The sequence below is a fragment of the Rutidosis leptorrhynchoides genome, chromosome 5 (assembly GCF_046630445.1).
Source record: "Rutidosis leptorrhynchoides isolate AG116_Rl617_1_P2 chromosome 5, CSIRO_AGI_Rlap_v1, whole genome shotgun sequence".
NCBI classification, from domain to species: Eukaryota; Viridiplantae; Streptophyta; class Magnoliopsida; order Asterales; family Asteraceae; genus Rutidosis; species Rutidosis leptorrhynchoides.
In genome coordinates this window covers 308,905,219-308,928,614 of record NC_092337.1, presented here as the reverse complement: position 1 = coordinate 308,928,614, position 23,396 = coordinate 308,905,219, and positions in this window count along the sequence as shown.

The following is a 23,396-nucleotide window of genomic DNA, read 5'->3' as shown; positions in this document are numbered from 1 at the left end:
ACACAAACCCATTCCATTCATTCATCATCTAAATTCAATCTTGGAAGCTCACAACAAATCCGACTACATATTCTTGATCCTCTCATCATCCTCTACGATTTGATACTAACTTCATTGATTTTGGGTAACATTTCTAAAACTCTAGATTTCTCTAAATTCGTGTTTTTGACTTGAAATGGTGTTAGTTAGTGTCTATGGCTCGTGTATAACATGAATATATGTTTTGTTTGCTCGATTCGTTGTTTTGAGTAACTAGTTTGAACATTTGAAATGGGTGTGCTAAATCTTTGATTTTGGATGAGTTAATGTTGTTAAATTGTTAAAGTTCATGTTTTAATTGTGTTACTAGTATCACTAGCTTCGTTTTGATGCGTAGGTTGATTAAGGAAACTTCAAAAACGTGAATATTGATTTTTGCGGATTTTGGTTAGGGTTTGATAGACTTAAAATGAGCTTTTGATGTTTCGAATGCCATGAAATGTTATTAGTAAGTGTTTAGTTGTAATGTATGCTTCATTACCTTCAAAACGGCATATCGTATGTGTAAATTGGATTCCCGAATCATAAAATACGTTTTACGAACTTGAAACTTTGAAAATAAACCTTTCTTGATCAATTGACGGGTTTTTGGTTATTGTAAATGATGTTTTTGATTGATGATATGTGGTTAGTTGTATTCCTCGTCAAAATACCTTTTCGACGATATATGATAGGCATTATAAGTGTTTGCGGGTCAAGAGTTGGGTTGGAAAATGTTTTGGTTCGTGCATACTTTGAAAAACTGACCAGAAATCTCTGCCCAGATGGTGGCGCGGCGCGCCCCATCCCCGCGCGGCGCGCGGATTGGCCTGGCCAGATTCTGCTCACTTTGTCACATTTCACGCGAAATGTTTGACTAGCTACCGACCTCCGATTCACATGAAACTTGTTTTAATATACTTGTATATGAATATTTAGCATAGAAAAATAGTTCGGGACCCGACCCGAACGCGTTGACTTTTTCGTTGACTTTGACCAAGTTTGACTTTTAGTCAAACTTAACCAAACTTTTATACAATCATTCTAACATGCTTTTATACTTGTTTCTTGTATGAAACTTGACAACGTGATTCAAATGCTATACTTAATCGAGTCGTAACGAGCCATAGGACTAATTGAACACATTTCACCCGACTTTGTGTCGTAACCGGTTAATTGATATAACTTACTTGTTTAGGTCAAGGCTAAGCAACTTTCATGCACACGTTTACTTGTTGAAGTACATTTATACTCGTGCACTCGAGGTGAGATCATAGTCCCACCTTTTCAACAACTTTTATTCTTTTAAATCGTGGGCTGAGAAACATATACATTACATACTTATATACATTTCACATGTATATATACTTTTCATACTTTTATACTTTGAACACAAATACGAATACAAAGATACAGACGAGTTAGAACAAAAGTCCTCAATTCAATTATCATTAGTTCCACTTGCAGGGTGTAAGTGTAAGCGAGTGATTATGTTGTGTGGCCATACGGGTTTAACGAACCCTCATTCAGACGGTTCGCTACCGTTAGTGGATGAAATATAATTTCAACGTGCATAGTGTATGTTCTAACACTATATTCAAAATTCAGAGGGAAGATTCAGTTAAGCTTTGGTAATTGGGTGCTCGCAATACAAACTACATTCTTCGGAATAAATACGATTTGGATAATCATCTATACAAACTATTGTGGTTCAAAATATACTTTTACAAATACATTTATGATCTCACCAACGTTTTTGCGTTGACAGATTCTTCTATGTTTTCTCAGGTTTTCACATGGCTATTTGTTACACGCTTCCGCACTCTTTGATTACTTGATTGGAGTCTACCATGCATGCATACGCTAGGGATAGCATTTTTGGATTCAAACTTTTGTCTACTTACTTACGCTATTTATAGCAACTGTGGTTTCCAACTAATTATGTCGCAAGTTATTTCATTCATACTTTATAACTTTGTACCTTTCAAATGAACGCGACATAATTTTGGTCAAACGAGTCTCATATAGGGACTACGACCACGCAACGGGACCTAAGTTAACGACGCCGTCAATAACGGTTTTGGTCGGGTCGTTACAAGTGGTATCAGAGCGTTGGTTGTAGGGAACTAGGACGTGCATTAGTGTGTCTAACAGAGTCGTTAGGACGCATTAGTGAGTCTAGACTACAACCGGATAGTTAATCATTGCATTCTGACATACATTTGCTATAGATAGCACTTACTTGACTACTTGTGCATTATACTTGAATCATTCTTAGGAAAACTTTTTAATGGTACCCAACCTTCATTATACGAACTCGTATCCTGCCACTTTAGTTCGGGAACTCTAACTCCTTGGTTGTTATTTCCCCCGTCTCATCTTACTATCCATGAATATTGTGAATTCACAGTCACTACTCTAGATGAGTATTGTCATCACCATTTATCGCTACGGTTGCGTATTACTTGTTATCATGACTCGTTACTCTTTTCATACCTAAATACAATATTGTCTGACTCGAACCACATTGACGTGAACAATCAACTATACACTTCCCTCGGGGAACGCATCTTCAGAGTTGCACCAATTCTTTCGACTTAATACGAGTCACGTTTGAGACGTCGTTACATTTTGTTCATTTTAGGTCTTCACGATGACACGAACTTGAATCTATGGAGTGATGTGGGAATGGAGGTATGAGTTAGCGTAATATAACGACACTCGATCAACGTGGTTATATTACGGTAAGACATACCAAAGTTCTAGTGACGCGTGATGGTGGTTAGACTCGATCAACCTAAACACCACCATGTGCCATGTACATGACTTCATCCTTTCATGTTTGGACATCTGAAAACTCCGAGAATATTGATAACAACCATACCGGGGACACACCTTCAATTATTGTCAAATTATGTTTATGCTTCCGAATGAATTACCGATTCCATTCGACTTCAACCGTATGTCACACGGGTATACTAGCTCGTCCTCGCGCAGTCTTATTGACTAACTACAATTTACTCGTTATGCTCACATCGGGGCGGGAACTTCTCTTGCATCACCCTCGTACTTCCGGTTCAGGAGGTCCTTATTCTAAATTTTCAATGGAGAGATAGACTCTTCACGTTATACTAGTACTCGCCTCGAGGGTGAATAGCCCCGACGAACGTTTTCAGAAACCGATGAGAACTTGCTCCGACAAACGTTTTTGGAAACAGATAAATCTTCCGCGACGCGAATTTTCTTGAGAAACTTGTCCTAGCTAACGTTTTCAATTCCTAGCAAACTTGTTCAATATGCCTTAGGGAAATATACCCCGTTTCGGATCGAGATCCTCGTTTCATTTCTAGATTTTGGAGTACATTACAAAAAGCCTCGGGACCACGTTTAGACATGAGTACCGCGTACCATCCACAACCCGACGGACCGAACAAACATGCGATTTAAACCTTGGAAACCATAATACAAGTTTGTATTACCAACTTCAAATTTACTTGAGAAAAGTATTTTCCTTTAACCGAATCCTCGTACTACAATGATTTTCATTCGAGTTTTAACGTCACTCCTTTTGAAACCACATGTGACCGGAAACGTCATTCTCTTTTGTCGAACAAAGTAAACGATGATCAATTCACCGGGGCCGAGTTTATTCATGAACAACCGAGAAAATTTATACATATTCAAGCAAGACCCAACGCGACTCGTAATCACCAAGAGCTACGCCGATGTTAGACGTAAGCATTTCAAATTCCACGTGGGAAACCGCGTCACGTTAAGAGTCGCGCCTTGGAAAGGTGCAATCCGTTTCGGGAAAACGTAGGAAGCTAAATCCGCGATATTTTGATCCTTTAAATTCTTGGGGTGTTTTGGACCCGTCGTTAGCCGCTTAGACTTTTCCGACTCATTTGAGTCTCCGTTCATCCTACATAGAACCTGAAGACGTAACTTGCTATTCCCTTCGATGAGCTTGCTATCGATGGTACACTCCACTTCCTAGGAGAACCGGTTGAAATTATGAATCGTGAAACCAAACTTCAATCCAACGTAAAAATCCCGACCTTCAGGTTCGTTGAAATGCCCAAGGACGTACCTTCACTTATCCGTAGAATTTACAACGCAAGATCTCGAGGAAGATTCAACAACTACTACTTCCAACTAAATTTCGGGACGAAATTTCTTTTGAGGTGTGGATAATGTAACATCCCGCGTTTTTCCGTTAAATTTAATTTTAACACCGTCTTTTTTTTTTTAAAACATAATCTTTCGTATTTAGATTAATAGTTTCCGTGAGTAACGTTCATTATATTCCCGCTATTTAATTTTGACATCACCCGTTTACTCGAGCGTTTTAAAAATATTCGATCGGTTAAATCCCGCACCCGCTTTGAAACTCGAGGGACCGGAGTTGCCAAATGGGCAAACTAGTTGACTAGGTCAACTAGTCAACCCATTTTTCCACCATTCATTCATTCCATCATCTCCCTCATCTCTTTTCTCTCCATCTCAAGAACACACACACAAACCCATTCCATTCATTCATCATCTAAATTCAATCTTGGAAGCTCACAACAAATCCGACTACATATTCTTGATCCTCTCATCATCCTCTACGATTTGATACTAACTTCATTGATTTTGGGTAACATTTCTAAAACTCTAGATTTCTCTAAATTCGTGTTTTTGACTTGAAATGGTGTTAGTTAGTGTCTATGGCTCGTGTATAACATGAATATATGTTTTGTTTGCTCGATTCGTTGTTTTGAGTAACTAGTTTGAACATTTGAAATGGGTGTGCTAAATCTTTGATTTTGGATGAGTTAATGTTGTTAAATTGTTAAAGTTCATGTTTTAATTGTGTTACTAGTATCACTAGCTTCGTTTTGATGCGTAGGTTGATTAAGGAAACTTCAAAAACGTGAATATTGATTTTTGCGGATTTTGGTTAGGGTTTGATAGACTTAAAACGAGCTTTTGATGTTTCGAATGCCATGAAATGTTATTAGTAAGTGTTTAGTTGTAATGTATGCTTCATTACCTTCAAAACGGCATATCGTATGTGTAAATTGGATTCCCGAATCATAAAATACGTTTTACGAACTTGAAACTTTGAAAATAAACCTTTCTTGATCAATTGACGGGTTTTTGGTTATTGTAAATGATGTTTTTGATTGATGATATGTGGTTAGTTGTATTCCTCGTCAAAATACCTTTTCGACGATATATGATAGGCATTATAAGTGTTTGCGGGTCAAGAGTTGGGTTGGAAAATGTTTTGGTTCGTGCATACTTTGAAAAACTGACCAGAAATCTCTGCCCAGATGGTGGCGCGGCGCGCCCCATCCCCGCGCGGCGCGCGGATTGGCCTGGCCAGATTCTGCTCACTTTGTCACATTTCACGCGAAATGTTTGACTAGCTACCGACCTCCGATTCACATGAAACTTGTTTTAATATACTTGTATATGAATATTTAGCATAGAAAAATAGTTCGGGACCCGACCCGAACGCGTTGACTTTTTCGTTGACTTTGACCAAGTTTGACTTTTAGTCAAACTTAACCAAACTTTTATACAATCATTCTAACATGCTTTTATACTTGTTTCTTGTATGAAACTTGACAACGTGATTCACATGCTATACTTAATCGAGTCGTAACGAGCCATAGGACTAATTGAACACATTTCACCCGACTTTGTGTCGTAACCGGTTAATTGATATAACTTACTTGTTTAGGTCAAGGCTAAGCAACTTTCATGCACACGTTTACTTGTTGAAGTACATTTATACTCGTGCACTCGAGGTGAGATCATAGTCCCACCTTTTCAACAACTTTTATTCTTTTAAATCGTGGGCTGAGAAACATATACATTACATACTTATATACATTTCACATGTATATATACTTTTCATACTTTTATACTTTGAACACAAATACGAATACAAAGATACAGACGAGTTAGAACAAAAGTCCTCAATTCAATTATCATTAGTTCCACTTGCAGGGTGTAAGTGTAAGCGAGTGATTATGTTGTGTGGCCATACGGGTTTAACGAACCCTCATTCAGACGGTTCGCTACCGTTAGTGGATGAAATATAATTTCAACGTGCATAGTGTATGTTCTAACACTATATTCAAAATTCAGAGGGAAGATTCAGTTAAGCATTGGTAATTGGGTGCTCGCAATACAAACTACATTCTTCGGAATAAATACGATTTGGATAATCATCTATACAAACTATTGTGGTTCAAAATATACTTTTACAAATACATTTATGATCTCACCAACGTTTTTACGTTGACAGATTCTTCTATGTTTTCTCAGGTTTTCACATGGCTATTTGTTACACGCTTCCGCACTCTTTGATTACTTGATTGGAGTCTACCATGCATGCATACGCTAGGGATAGTATTTTTGGATTCAAACTTTTGTCTACTTACTTACGCTATTTATAGCAACTGTGGTTTCCAACTAATTATGTCGCAAGTTATTTCATTCATACTTTATAACTTTGTACCTTTCAAATGAACGCGACATAATTTTGGTCAAACGAGTCTCATATAGGGACTACGACCACGCAACGGGACCTAAGTTAACGACGCCGTCAATAACGGTTTTGGTCGGGTCGTTACATATACCACCCGAGATGTAAATAACTGGCTCACTATTTTAATTCTTGAAACTTATTCTACCGACTTCACATGTCGTCAGCTAAGTGTGGGGAAGTTTAACCCCACTTAACGTTAAATTAGGGGTTCGGGTTAGTGCATAACTCGTTAATAAAAATGCATGATTAGGGTAAAAGACGCTTTTTCAAATATTAGTAAACAGTTCAGAAATGCAGCCGTTTTTGAAAGAAAAAAAAAGCATGTGTGATAAAACATGAAGGAATGAACGATGAGGCGCGCCATCTATCATTCGACGAGCTTTGTAATTACAAACTGGGTATTTTCAATCATTTTTCTACACTAATCACCCTCATAGCTTTGTAATTACAAACTGGGTATTTTCAATCATTTTTCTACACTAATCACCCTCATGAATTTATAATTAGAGTCTGATTTCATGCAAATGAGGGCATTGCATGATCTTAAGTGTGGGGAAGGGTTATAAATTCTCTCGGGTTTATACTTGGTTTATTTGCCAAATTTTATGAAAATTTGAAAAATTTTCAACTAAATGAATTTAAAATCATGTTTATATATATTTATGAACGGTGAAAACTAGGTGTTAATACCGAAATTATCGTTACCTCGGAAAGGACATAAATTGAGAAACACCCTAAAACGCTTGAATTCATTTAAAATGGAATAAAGGAGAATAAAAAGGCAAAGAAAGAAACTAAGTGTGGGGAGAATGTACCTAGTTATTCAATTAAAAACTATCTAGCACATGTTTCCGTAAAGTTATTTCAGGTGCTTTTGTTTTGGACTAAATTAACTATTTTACCCGATGAAAGAAAAGAAAAGATGGATCTACACGATGAATCAATTCCATCATTAAAAGGAAGTAAAGTCTTCCAAAAAAAGACACGCGCTTTTTGATTTAGGTCAAGAAGTTGTCGTCCAGACCAGCTGTAGGTTGACGAAAAATCTAGAAAAGTCAACACTAAAATCAGCAGGAAATCCACGGACCTCAGCATCAAACAGGGTCGCCAAGTGGTCAAATTTATCCTAACCATGAGAAAGATTTATCTTGTAAAATGGGGAGGGCGCCGTGCAAATTAGCTTGATAAGACTAATGAATCAGATCCCCAGAAAGGATAATCTCCTTAAAAGATCAAAAATCAGCTTTTAAGCCTGATATTACTCAGTCCTTGAGATTGACCTTAAAGATTGAGAATTCAAACTCATGGAATTCAATGATATCTAAACTCGAGCTTGAACGAGAAAATATTTTGATCAAATTATAAACCGATTTGTTTTCTGAAAAACCCATTTTCAATGCGTTCATTACCATTGAACGTAAAATCCTAGGAATTCACCTGGAATTCATTAGGTCACCTGAACCAAATCGGGTGTCAACCGTAAGAACGGTGGTTGCATAGCATGGTCGAAGACAGGACCTTGTGCCAGATCGAAAAATTATAAGGGTGAGCTTTACTATTGCTCCTACAAAGGATAGTAATTGCGTCCGACACGTTATAGACCATAATTAAAAGCATGTCAGGGGACATTGCCTTAACAGTTGCTTGTTCAACGCTTTCCTTTACAACCGGGCGGTCGTTTACCGAAAGGTAATATACGGAGCAAGTATACTGGTCGTGTTGCTTTCCTAATACAAGGTTAGCAAGTGGGTGACACAAAACCATAAGTTTTGAGCTAAAATTTTCAAATCTGAAACCCACAAAACCCACAAAAACATTTTGCAAATACCGGTGAAGGGTTATTCCGGAAAACTTATCTAGGATAAAAGCTAGAATGAATTTTCAAAAGATCAAATGTTTTCATAAAGATCCAATTTCCTAAAGGATCTAAATTTTTATAGTCATGTGGGACTGTAAACCACATCGTTACTACCATTGTTCATACCGCTATCTCAAAATCACTAATGTATAAAGTGTGAAGAATAAAGAAGTGATTCGTGTGATGTATTATATTTCAAGTTCTGTATTGCTTGAGGACAAGCAACGTTCAAGTGTGGAGATATTTGATAGTGCTCCAAATGAACATATATTTAGTAGCAATATCCTCCCAACATGTAAATTATTTAGTTGTAATTGTCCTATTTTAAGTTGTAATCGTTTATATTAAATAAGTGCGAAGACAAAAGGCGAAAACGACGATTTGAAGACGCAAATGACCAAAAAGCTCAAATGTACAAGATACAATCCAAGTGGTTCAATTTATTGATAAGAAACGTCTAAAAATGACAAAAGTACAAGTTGCGGAACGCAAAGTACAAGATATTAAATTATACGAAAGGACGTTCGAAAATCCGGAACCGGGACATGAGTCAACTATCAACGCCCGACGCAATGGACTAAAAATTACAAGTCAACTATGCACAAGAATATAATATAATATATAAATAATTATATTAATTATTTATATTTTATATTTATATATAAATTGTGTCGACAAGCTAAGATCCAAAAAATTGTGAGCTGAAAAATCAAACTCCACGACTCACGGAGTTTGAAGGCCAAAAACTCCCAGACTCGCGGAGCAGCCAGATTCCAAAATGCCTATAAAAGGCCACGAGCTTCTGCAGTTTTAAAAAAATATATATATACATAATAATAATAATACTCTGTAATATATAATAAATAAATATATATATATATAGAATACGTTAGTTTTATATTAGATTAGTTTGGGTTATGTAAAGGTTATTTTACGGGTTTTTGAAGTCGAAATTCTGTCCGTGTAACACTACGCGATAAATACTCAATGTAAGTTATGTTCTCCTTTTTAAATTAATGTCTCGTAACTAAGTTATTATTATGCTTATTTGAGCCGAAGTAATTATGATGTTGGGCTAAATATTAAAGATGGGGTTATTGGGCTTTGTACCATAATTGGGGTTTGGACAAAAGAACGACACTTGTGGAAATTAGACTATGAGCTATTAATGGGATTTATATTAACTAAATGATACCTCATTAAATTAATATAGAGATTTACAATTTGACGTAGATATAAATAACCACATACGCTCGATCGGACACGATGGGTGGGATATCTATAAATACTAATAATTGTTCATTTGACCGGACACGGGGATGGATTAATAGTCAATGGACTCATTAAAACAGGGGTGGATTACATTCAAGGGTAATTGGTGTAATTGTTAACAAAGTATTAAAACCTTGGATTACACACAGTCGATAACCTGGTGTATTCATTAAACAAAGTATTAAGACCTTGTTACAGTTCGAATCCCCAGTTAGTTGGAATATTTGACTTCGGGCATAAGGTTAAATTTACCGAGTATTTTATAATTATGATCGATGAACTATTGTGGACAAAAACCAGATAGGTTTCAAATACATCCAGGACAAAGGACAATTAACCCAGGATAATAAATTAAAATCAAAACGTCAAACATCATAGTTACGGAAGTTTAAATAAGCATAATATATTTTATTTCATATTTCCTCGTACTTTTATTTATTGTCATTTTAATTATTGTTATTTATTTTATATTGGTTAAATATCGTCATTTACTTTACGCTTCGCTTAAAATATAAAATCGACAAACCGGTCATTAAACGGTAAACCCCCTTTTATATATTATTATATATAATTATATATATTTTGTACAAATATAGTTATTAAAAATATAGTGTAAAATAAGCCAGCTCCCTGTGGAACGAACCGGACTTACTAAAAACTATACTACTCTACGATTAGGTACACTGCCTATAAGTGTTGTAGCAAGGTTTAGGTATATCCCATTTGTAAATAAATAATTAAAACTTGTGTAATTTGTAACGTATTTCGTAGTAAAATATAGTACTATCACGTACCCCCACACTACCACATCACTTTGCTACAGTAAACACTATTTTAAAATGTATTTTAACAAATAGCGAGACGATGATTTATAGAAGTAAATGACCAAAACACTCAAATGTATAAGTTATATTTTGAGTGATATAATTTAGGGATAATTTAAGGCTATATTTTGACTAAGGTACGTGTCCCAAAATGTAATGTACAAGTTTTCTCAGCGTACGAAGGGACATTCGAAAAACCGGAACCGGGACATAAGTCGAGTGACGACGTACGACTTATCGAAATAAAAATTACAAGTCAACTATGCACGTAAATTTAATATAATATATAATTAATTATATAAATTAAATATATATTATATATATATATATATATATATATATATATATATATATTAATATCTAATTACGTCGACAAGCTAAATTACAAAATCATATGTGAGCTGGAAAAGGGGTCCATGCGATCGCATGGAGTCCCCTCACAACATCCATGCGATCGCATGGCAGGGATTTTCAGGCCACATTATAAAAGCTCGATCATTTTGGCAGTTTGAAGAACACACATACACATACACGATACATCTTACATTTATATTATTATTATTATTATTATTATTATTATTATTATTATTATTATTATTATTATTATTATTATTATTATCATTATTATTATTATTATTATTAAGATTAATTATTATTATTATTAATCTTACTATTAGTAGTATTATTATACATAAAATACTACGACGAAGTCATGAGTGTGTCATTTTAAAAATGAGTTTTACGAGCGGGATAGAGCTAAGGAAATTATGGGTTATTGCCAAGGAGGTTATGGGTAATGTTCAGGGGTATATTTATGAATCAAACCTAGTGTTTATCATCTCCGTTGCGTCTATGTACTTTCCTACAATATTGAATCTCAATATTGATACGTTAAGATCTACGATTATTTGATATTCCGAGTTTCGGTCACATTACGATGAACAACTTTATGTGCTGCTAAGGTGAGTTTCATTTGCTCCCTTTTTAATTGCTTTTACAATATATATTTTTGGGCTGAGAATACATGCACTTTATTTTAAACGCAATGGATACAAGTACATACTAAATTCTACACTGAGTTTGAACCGAAAATCCCTTAGCTTTGGTAACTAGTAACTGCCGGTTATAAGAACTGGTGGGCGCGAGTAGTAGTATATGGATCCATAGGGCTTGACATCCCCGTCCGAACCAGAGCACTAGCCTTTTAACGGACGTATGCTATTTGAGAAGCGTACATGTTGGTTTGCGTGTATTTTTAAGATGATTATACAAAGGGTACAAATTATATATACGTTAAGTTTAGTTACCAGGGTGCTCAATTTCGTAGAATATTTTGATAAACGTTTCTGGATTGAACAACTGAAATCTTGTGATCCACCTTTATATACAGATTATGCGCAACATTAAAACTATGAACTCACCAACTTTTGTGTTGACATTTGTTAGCATGTTTATTCTCAGGTTCCCTAGAAGTCTTCCGCTGTTTGCTTATATGTTAGACAAGCTATGTGCATGGAGTTTTACATGGCATATTTTTCAAGGAAACGTTGCATTCACCAAATCATCACCATGTATCTTATTTTGACTGCATTGTCAACGAAAGTACTGTTGTAAACTATTATTTATGGTGATTGTCTATATGTAGAAATAATCAGATGTCGAAAACCTTTGATTTAAATATTCATTTATGGTGTGCCTTTTTAAAAGAATGCAATGTTTACAAAACGTATCATATAGAGGTCAAATACCTCGCAATGAAATCGATGAATGACGTGTTCGTCCATATGGATTTGGAGCAATCGTCACATCATTCAATCACAGATACATTGTAAAAAACATAGGTTAATATTCAATTTTTATATTAGGAGGGGAATATTGGCGAGTTGGGTAACGGATCAAAATAGCTCCTTTTTAAATAATTACAGCTTGGGGAAACCAAAATACAGTTTGTACATATTTGTACTTTATAGTTCAACATCTTTTATGAAATGTTCAAAGAGGTTCTTATTGTCTTTAGCTAAACATGTATAATTTTCAACCAATGCAACCAATTTGACTCATGTTCTTTTAACTGTCAATAGCCTGAGCTGATATGAAATGAGTATAAGAAAAAAAATCCATTATCAATAAGATAAAAGGGACGGCTTACCTGTAAAAGGTAATATAAAACCGATATCATTATCCCAAGTTCTGCTCCGAATCTTATTCTGCAAAACCGATATCATAAACACATACATCAGTAGCACACATTAAGTACTTAAGTCTTATGCGTCGATGCAATATTGATTTGGAAATAAACCTTGAAATAACCTTAATATTCTGCAGCAACCATTAAAGGCAATAATTTGAAGCAACTGTATTCTAACAAAGTCGACTTTCCAATATAATAACTCAAGAACTCCAACTGCAAGACGTCTACAAAACTGATTAAACACATAATTAAACAATTCAAAAACAAATCATTAGTTGAACAAACATGAATGATTGAGTACGTATACATCATAATCTAATTGAACAACAATTGCATAAAAGATATTTAAATATATTTTTACTAACAAAATGTAACTGCTTCTAATCAATGCTTTATTTAACCATAAATCAATAATCAAATCAACCATAATAGTTGGTTTTCTCCAAGTCCTTACATATGATAAAGCAACTCATAAAGTTGGTATTTTATTGGACAAACAAATTTAATCATTTAAATTGAATAATAGCAATATATACCTATAGATTAGCTCAGAATAGAAATCAACATTCGGGTACAACTTCCATTTAACAGAATACTCATCTGATAGTGAAACTTGCTATAGAACAGTAGCTACATGTTTACAAAATGACAGTCAATCAATGAGTATATTAAATAATTGAAAATATAAAATTATCATTTTTGTAAAATCTATAAAAGTTATCATTTTAGTAAGATCTATTACGTATCATTTTAGTAAGGGCTGTAACAGTATCATTCCAATGCCTCCTTCACCAATATTATTAGCGGGATCAAAGATACTAATAGATGAGTTGATTTGGCGCAGACCAAAATTTCCTTTCCGTTGTTCAAGTGCAAGCGTTTTATAATAAGGAAGGTGATCTTTCATCGACTTAAATTCAAAAGTTACATTGATATCCAAAACATAAAAGAGATAGCTCAACCCACTTAAGTACCAAATAACCAACTTGGATTGTTTCAACTGTTCATATCAAAATATGTCAAACTAAAAAAATCTGCCATAACAGGCATGAGTTAAACAAGTTTTTTTTTTTTTTTGAGTTAAACAGGATTTTTTTTTTTTTTTTTTTTTTTTTTTATGCATGAGTTAAACAAGTTGACAGTCACTCAATCTCTATAAATGCCTAATACCTTCAAATCATTTTTGTATACTATCATGCAATGCTAAATTATTTAAAAAAATTTGTGATATGATTATGAACTAATGAGTGTTACAGTTCAAGCCCATGTAGACGCAGCCTACGTTAACCCAGATTAATGAAAAACCCATTTATTTTTTAATTACTACTCAAGACCGCTTGCACCCATTTACTACTAATGAAAGTCTAATTATACACATGCTATTATACAATCTTCATACATTTAGCTTCTCTCTACCTCCTAACTTCTCATTTGAGTGCTTCACCTTCATCCTTATCCTTAATGTATCACAATGCCAATCATAATAAGTGAAGTATGCTATTATTATTGTGCATGAATAACATTATTTAAAAGTGTGAAAGAACCTCTTTTAAGTGTCCTTCAGAAACAAAAAATAGGTTGAAAATATAACGCTACTCGAGGGTTTCTTTTTTTTTTCTCATCAAAAACAGTAGCTATAGGGATGGCAATGACCACCCGATCCGGTGGATATCCACCCGATCAGGTGGATATCCACCCGATCCACCCACTTCGTGATGGATATGGATAACGGATATGGATACGGATAACGGATATGGATAAACCTATATGGATATGGATATGGATATGGACAAGGACATGGATGAAAAGTTTCATCCATGGATATATTCATTACCACCCGAAATACATATATACATATACATATATACATATATACATATACATATACATATACATATACATATACATATACATATACATAATACATATACAAATACATAAATATAGATATATGCTTACATATTTACCATTACAAGGTCATTTACCGCTAGATTTACATTTTACTTTCAACCTTAAAATAAAATAATTATAATATATTACAATAAAATATGTATATCTAGCAAAAATAAATTTACAAATTTCATATTTAATTTTTCATAATCTATGTTTTATAGTAAATTTAAGAAATTTTGCTATATCTTCGATTTATATTACACATTGTTATAGATAGATTTTAATCATGTCATGTTATATTTATTTTTTCTATACTACGTTTTTATTTTAATCGCATATTAGAAAATATTATAACATTCTTTTAATTCTATTGGATTTCCATTAACCTGCTTAATCCACTGGATATGGATATGGATGAATGACCTGAAATTAAATGAATATGGATATGGATTTATTGGATTTCCATTAACCTGCTTAATCCACTGGATATGGATATGGATGAATGACCTGAAATTAAATGAATATGGATATGGATGAACAAAAATTGGATATGAATATGAATACGGGCATACGGCATCAACTGATCTATATACGATCCATTGTCATCCTAACAGTAGCTTTACATAAAAACCTTCTTAAGCCTACATTTCAAAATACACCATCTGTCATTATACTATGTTCAGTCAATTCCTTTTAAAGACTATACTTCTGATCTATATATCTTAGATATGGGAAGTAAAAAACACGCTAAAAATCAACCAAATTCAGTCAAGCCCGTTTAAACCAAGTCGATTAATGTATCTTTTTCCATCAGTTCTCAGCCTAACACTGACCTACTCAGTTTATCACCTCTACTACATACATACAATTAATATTACGTGTGGCAACGTATAGTAACAATGATCTCATTGCAATTCATAAGTATATGTATCTATAATTAAATTACAAAGATAAAGTAGAAAATGCTCAACTTTGTTCAATCAAACTTTTTTCATCCTAAAACCATGTAAATGAAAACCTGGTTGAATATCGTATTTAATATCATTTTATTGTATATTGTGTTGGAAGCTTCGACGAGCCCAACACACCCACTATAGAGGACCTAGATTATACTACACTCACTATACCAACACTTTGACGTTGGTTAGCCTTTAATTTTATGAATCCTTAGTGCACAATAATGTTTAGGCGACAGTGTCGACCATATATCATTCAGGCGGTATAACCGACCATATATCACTTAGGCAGCAGAGCCGACCATATAATAACACAAGTGCACTAAGAACTCAAACACGAACTAAGGCTTAACCGGGAAACTTAACAAATAACACTTTTATTAGTACAAAATACAATTACAATATTACTTACTTATAAGTTTTCTCTTCTTAAACTCACACTCTTCTTACTTCCTCACAACTCTCACACTTCACTTACTCACAACTTCCACAAATGAACCCATCACCTATATTTATACTACTCCATGGAAGTTTCTAGAAACTAGATATTTCCATGAATATATATAAATATCTAGATATTTCTACAATCTACAAATATCTAGATTTTTCTTTTACATTTCAATTTCTAGATTTTTCTTTCATATTCTAATTTCTAGATATTTTCTTGTACATATTAATATCTAGATATTTTACATATATACATCTACTAATTCCATATTTTATAATACCAAATTTGCGTTGTATTTTAACACTCCCCCTCAATGCAAATTTTCTTCCAACAACGTCTTGCAGACCATTCCAAGTGCTTCTATGAATTTTGTAAACTTCGGTTTACTTAGGCTCTTGGTGAATATATCTGCAACCTGTTCATCTGTCTTTGTTGGCATCATCTTGATTTTCCCTTCAAGGACCTTCTCGCGAACATAATGATAGTGCACTTCTATATGTTTTGTTCTTGCATGAAAGACTAGATTCTCTGCTAGACGTATAGCTGATAGGTTATCGCAGAAAAGCTTTACTTGATAATCAGTTGATTGATGAAGATCTTCCATTAGTTGCTTCAACCACATAATTTCTTGTGTTGCTGATGCTGCCGATCGATATTCTGTTTCAGTGCTTGACAAGGATACTGTTGGTTGTCTCTTGCTGCACCATGATATTACTCCCGATCCAAGACTAAACATGTATCCAGTTGTTGACCTTCGTGTATCATAGTCTCCAGCGTAATTGGCGTCACAATATCCAATCACGTGACATTCTTTTGTTTTCTTGTATAAAATACCAAAGTTAATAGTGCCTTTAACATACCTTAAGATGCGTCGTACAACATCAAGGTTAGGCTTCTTCGGATTGCTCATGTATCGACTAACCACTCCAACTGCATAAGATATATCTGGCCGGCTTAGTGTGAGATAAATAAGACTTTCGACCATCTTTCGATACATGGTAACATCTTGAAGACTTTTTCCTTCATCTGCTCGTTGTTTTGTATTCGGATCCATCGGAGTTGAGATAGGTTTGCAATTAAGCATTCCGTACTTTTGTAAAAGATCTCGCGCATATTTCTGTTGTCCCAGAAATAATCCTTCTCTTTTCTGCTCTTTTTCGAGTCCAAGAAAATGTTTGAGTTCTCCAAGCTCCTTCATATGAAATCAGATAGACAGATTCTCTCTTGTCCTTTGGATCTCCTCATAGTGATCTCCCGTGATGATTAAGTCATCCACATATACTAGCACTATGGCTAGTTTTCCTTGATCTTGTTTCACAAATAAACTAGAATATGAAGGAGCAACTGTGAAACCACTTTGTACCAAGAACTCGCCAATCTTCCCGTACCAAGCTCTTGGAGCCTGCTTCAAGCCGTATAGTGTTTTCTTTAATTTGCAGACATGCTCAGGATGGATTTTGTTCTCAAAGCCTCTTGGTTGATCCATATAAATGTCTTTGTCAAGTTCTCCATGTAAGAAAGCGTTCTTGACATCCATCTGCCACAGCTTCCAAGATTTGCTAGCGGCTAAAGATAGTAGAGCTCGAATTGTTGCGATCTTCGCCACTGGACTAAACGTTTCTTCATAATCCAGCCCATATTGTTGAGAAAAACCTCTAGCAACAAGTTGAGCTTTATACCTTTCAATGGAGCCATCTGATCGAGTCTTCACCTTGTAAACCCATTTACAAGATATTGGTTTTACATCTTTTGGCTTTAGAACTAAGCTCCATGTCTGGTTTTCTTTTAGTGCATTAATTTCTTCTTCCATCGCTTTCTGCCATTCTCGACTTTGTGCTGCTTCTTCATAAGTAGAAGGCTCAATAGGTATTGATTCATCCACATGAGCAGCATTGGCATACCTCGAATTAGGTTGCCTCGGTCTTGTTGATCTCCGTAATTCTTGTACATGCTCCTCGACATCCATTTGGCTTGGACGAACCTCCTTGGATACAGATTGATGCACACCAGTTTTTCATGGACTCGTTTCCTTAGAGTACGACTCTTCTCCTTCTTTAGTTGGATCTACTATTTGCTCTTTACGTTCTTCTATTTCTTCTGGAACTTCTTCTAATCCATGAGATTCTGGAAGCTCTATCTTTTGAGGTGACCACCATGAAGAAGCTTCATCAAATACCACATTTCTTGAAGTATGACACTTTTCAGTATTTGGATCACAACATCTCCATCCTTTTCTTGATTCATCATAACCGACAAAAATGCATCGAATTGCCTTCTTATCAAATTTGCTTCGGAGATGATCTGGCACGAAGACGTAGCATACACATCCAAAAACCTTGAGATGATTGACGGTTGGCTTGATCTTCCATAATCTTTCATATGGTGAAATATATCCCAACTTTGTTTGTGGGAGTTTGTTAATCACGTATGAAGCCGTCCTCATACATTCGGCCCAAAATCTTCCTGGTACATTCTTACCATGAAGCATACTTCGACAAGTTTCAGCAAGATGACAATTCTTACGTTCTGCCACTCCATTCTGTTGTGGATTATTGGGGCAAGTCAATTGCCTTCTGATCTTGTGCTTCTCAAGATAGATATTGAACTCGGTTGATAAATATTCTCCTCCATTATCTGTGCGTAAGCACCTAATCTTATTATTGAGCTCACTTTCTATCTTCTTCTTGAACTCTTTAAACTTCTGAAAAGTCTCCGACTTTTCCTTCATGAAGTAAACCCACGCATACCTTGAGAAGTCATCAATGAATGTCACCATATACTTCATTCCTCCAAGTGATGTTTGTTTCACTGGGCCAAAGACGTCTGAGTGTATGACCTCTAGTGGTGTCTTGGAGTGATGTTGTGACTCCTTGAATGGCAATTGGTGAGCTTTTCCAAATTGACATCCAGCACATATTGTATCTGTTCGGATATCAATTTGAGGAAGCCCATTTACTATGTGTTTCACCATCATCTCCTTTAACTTGTTGTAGTCCACATGCCCAAGACGTTCATGCCAAAGATCAGCCGTCTCATTCTTTCGAGTATTATCCACATATGCTGTTTCAGCAGATAGTACATAGACAGACTCTATTCTTCTTCCTAGCATAATTGGATTGCCAACCACCTTCACTCTCTTGAATACGGACACATCTTCTGGTCCAAAGAGCACATAATTCCCTTCTGCTGTCAATTGTGGTACTGATAGTAAATTCTTCTTTAGGCCGGGGACAAGATACACCTTCTCGAGTTGGAGCTTATGAGAGCCGCCTTCATTTGGAATTATTGTCTTTCCAATGTGAGAAATAGACAACCTTGAATTGTCGGATATCAACACGACTCTCTTTCCTTTGTAATCATCCATTTCTTGCAGCTTCGTCTCATCATTGGTCATATGATTTGAGCACCCAGAATCGATGATCCAATCATCTTTGTAGTTTATTGTTGACTTTAAGGTTGCTGCAAGAGCCTGATCATCTGTAACGCCCCGTACTAAATCATCATGTATGGACCATCAACAACAGGATCATTACAAGGTCAAACACTATATGCTATTTCAAAATACGTTTGCATTCATGGTAAAAGGTGACGTCATAACTAACGTCGAATGTCTTACATCAAATGTATGCTTCTATGAATAGAAGCAAAGATAATAGTGCGTGACCCTTAGGTCGTTACAAATCATAGTTTCAAAAGTAATAATGTATATGAATGCAAGATAAACGTTCATGCGGTGACATCTCTAAAGCAGCGGATGTCTACAGCAAGACTAGTACAACAGCGGAAGCAAGCAACCTTAAGCACCTGAGAAAAACATGCTTAAAAATGTCAACATAAAGGTTGGTGAGCTATAATTTAAGTATAACAGTAATGTAAGGTAGGCCACGAGATTTCAGTGCTACAAAGAGCGTTTCAAAATAGTATGATAAAGTATATGTTTAACCGTGGGCACTTGGTAACTAACTTAATGTTTATAACCCCCTGAAAGTACACTTGGCGAGTGCGTATGTTTACGAAGTATTAAACACCCGTTAAATGCTAGCGCTACTAGCCCGAGTGGGGATGTCAAACCCTATGGATCCATATCTAAGATTCGCCTTCACCGGTTCAAAAACCAATGACTAAACGTTACCGAGCTAAAGGGAATGTTTATGCCGTTGTATAACCCACACATATAATAAGTTTAAGTACTCGTGCCTAGTATGTAAAACGTAAAATGCGCATGTATTCTCAGTTCCCAAAATAGTTAAAGTAAAAAGGGATGCTATAACTCACAGTGGTAAAGTAGTAGTAAAGTTGAGTCGGGAAGTAAGCAAGTATGTAGGTCCGGAAAGTCCTCAACCTAAGTCAAATATTACTAAGTCAGTAAATCGTTCCAATAGGTTTAAATGTATGTAAATTAGGTCTTAAGGGTCATCATCATTCATCATCAAACAAAAAGTATAAAGTAAGTTTCGTTCTAGAAAAGAGTTTAAAACAAAGGCTGACTTCGATCAGTCACCACGGCCTCTATACCTACTGAAATAAGGTGAGACTAGTGGCCATGGCTCCGTATATAAGTCCTTTAGTTGCTGTAAAAATTCCAGAACCAAACTCGTCTTCGTTTGACCGTGGCGACGGTTTAAGTGCGAGTAGGTCAGAATTTTTCAGCACAACGTTAAAAGGACATAGTGACGTTCGGAGGGCCATATATCCTAAACCGTAACTCGGATTAAGACGAGTCTTAAACGAAAAATTATCTAATCGAACAGAGCTAACTGAAAATCAACTTTACAGTAGCCCAGGTATTCTGATTAGTTCCATAAAACAGTAAACATTAGGTTCCGGTGGGTTCTTGGTGCTTGATGTTCATCACGGTTCTCATCCTTGATGCATATAGCTTCAAGTGTACAACTCGTTGATGTGTTTACATCATCTTTACCAAGTTTTGACCATCATAACACAAGTGTAAGTCTAAGATAAGTAACACAACTCAATTAAGTGTTGCAAGTAGTTTGATGAACTAAAGTTACATCAAGATCTTAGATCCGACACATACATGAACTATAAAAGTAATATTGAACTACAAACTTGAAAGTAAACTAACTAATCAAGATCTTAAGTTGTAGAACATAGTTCTTAGTTAGATCTTGAAGATCCTAGACCCAAAAGTCTAGATCTAAAGTTCTTAAGTTAAATCCAACACAAGTATATGAAGTTATAACTAAAAAGTTATACTTCTATGTTCTTGAACTTACAAAGTTAACTTTTAGTTCCAAGAAATATGAGATCAAGATTAACTAGTAACACTTGACCAAATCACAACTTTAAAGTACATAAAATGAAGAAGTAAGTTAAATCTACAAGTAATAAGTTCATGGTTGTTCATACTTGAAAAGATTCAAGCCTAATCTTTGATCCTTAAGAAAGTAAACTTTAAGTTTACAAACATGTATCACAAGTATGATTTTAACACATGAACTTTCAATCTTTCAAAGCATTAAGTGTAGAACATAAACTAGAAAGTTTTGTTCTTGTATGTTCTTGTATAAACAAGATAAAATGAAGAACAAACTAGAGAGTTTGATTCTTAATTACTAGTAAGTATATAACAATAACAAAAGAACAAGAAATTAATCAACAACAAGAACAAGTAACAAAACAACAAATGATGATGATGTATATGTATGTATGTTACGGTTTTGATGAGGAAAAAGGAAGAAGAAATAAGTTTGTTACTTACAAATATTTGAGAGAAAAAGAGAGAAAGAAAAGTAGCAAATGAAGTGTGTGTAAAAGTCAGGTGAATGCAAGTATTATGTAACCAAAATTTGAAAACAAAACCACTCCCCAAGGCCCTTAGGCCGACGGCTTTCACAAGGGGAGGGAGGAGGGAAAAGTCCACAAGTTTATTTCATGTATTTGGCTCCAAAGTTGGTAATAAGGTTGCATGGTATTGGAACAAGGTGTAACCATACTAGTAACTAGATTCCATAAGCACTAAATAATCTAGTTAAGTCTAAATGTAATACTTACATGAAAGATGGGCTAACAAGTCCATTTAAGTGTGTAGGGTGGGCTTCTAAGTCCATTAGCATTAATAAAAGCCCAAGTTCAAGTAGTTAACAAATAAATCCAATAAAGCCCAAGTAATTAACTAGTAACCTTAGTTAATCAAAAATGATTAATAACAATTAATCATGAATGTAAATAATATTCTAAATATTATTCGAGAAAAGTACGCGTGTCACAAAGACGTGTCGGGCCATGTAAAGTCAAGTATGATAACAAGTAAACGTATAAAAATACATTCATTAACACGCAAGCATTAATAATAACATTATTAATTAAACGTTGGAAAATTCAGGTTCGTTACATCATCCATGCCAGATTCAACAGAGAATTCAGCTTCTGCATCCCATGTTTCCTCATTAATGGTTGCTTCAAATGTGACCTCTTTCTTTTCATCTCTTGCGGTAGCCGCATTTCCTTCGAAAGTTCGCCTTCTGGGGAATCTACATTCTCGAGCAAAATGACCTTTCTTGCCACAATTGAAGCATTCACCATTCTTTCTCTTATCATTCTCTCCATATTGTTGGAGATGATCTTTTCTTCATTGTTGAACTCCCCCTGAAGCGTTGCTTTTTGATTTTAGACGACCCTTGCATCCATATGTCTGCCTTTCTTTCGTCACTTCTTGTCTTCGAGATGTTGCTTTCTTCTTATGGGTGAAAAGTGCCTCTTCTTCGCCTTTTATGTGTGCTTCACTCAGCTGCTTGGCTAAGGCTTCTTGGTTAGCCAATAAATTCTCCAACTCTATTAATGATGGTTGAGTAGGCCATCCTCTCACAGCGGCTATAAATCCATTATACTCGGACCTTAAGCCGTGGATGATAATTCTCTTCATCCTTGCATCACTCACTTTCTCTTCAGGAGCAAGTTGAGATATCTCACGACAAATAGATTTCACCTTGGTGAAATACTGAGAAATAGATAGACTTCCTTGTGAGATACCTGCGAGCTCATTTTCCAAGAGCTGGAGGCGTGCTTCATTCTTCTTTGAAAACAATTTTTCAAAAGTTTCCCAAGCTGCCTTAGGTGTTTTCTCGTCACGGATGTGCTCCAATAGATCCTCATCGATTGTAGTCTTCAATATAAATAAAGCCTTCCCGGCCTTGATGTTCCATTTTCTCAAGGCTTCAGCATTTTCTTTCGGTGGAGGCGTTGTGTCACTGCCAGCAACTATTTCCCATAAATCCTGTCCTAGTACGGTAGGATTCTATACAAGTCCGCCAATAACCATAGTTGTGGTTATTGAGACTCTTGATTCCACTGCTCGTACTTGCAAGATCTGACGTCCAACGTCCAATAAGCTTGGTCCCAGACCGATGAGCTTTCACAGTTCCTAACTGT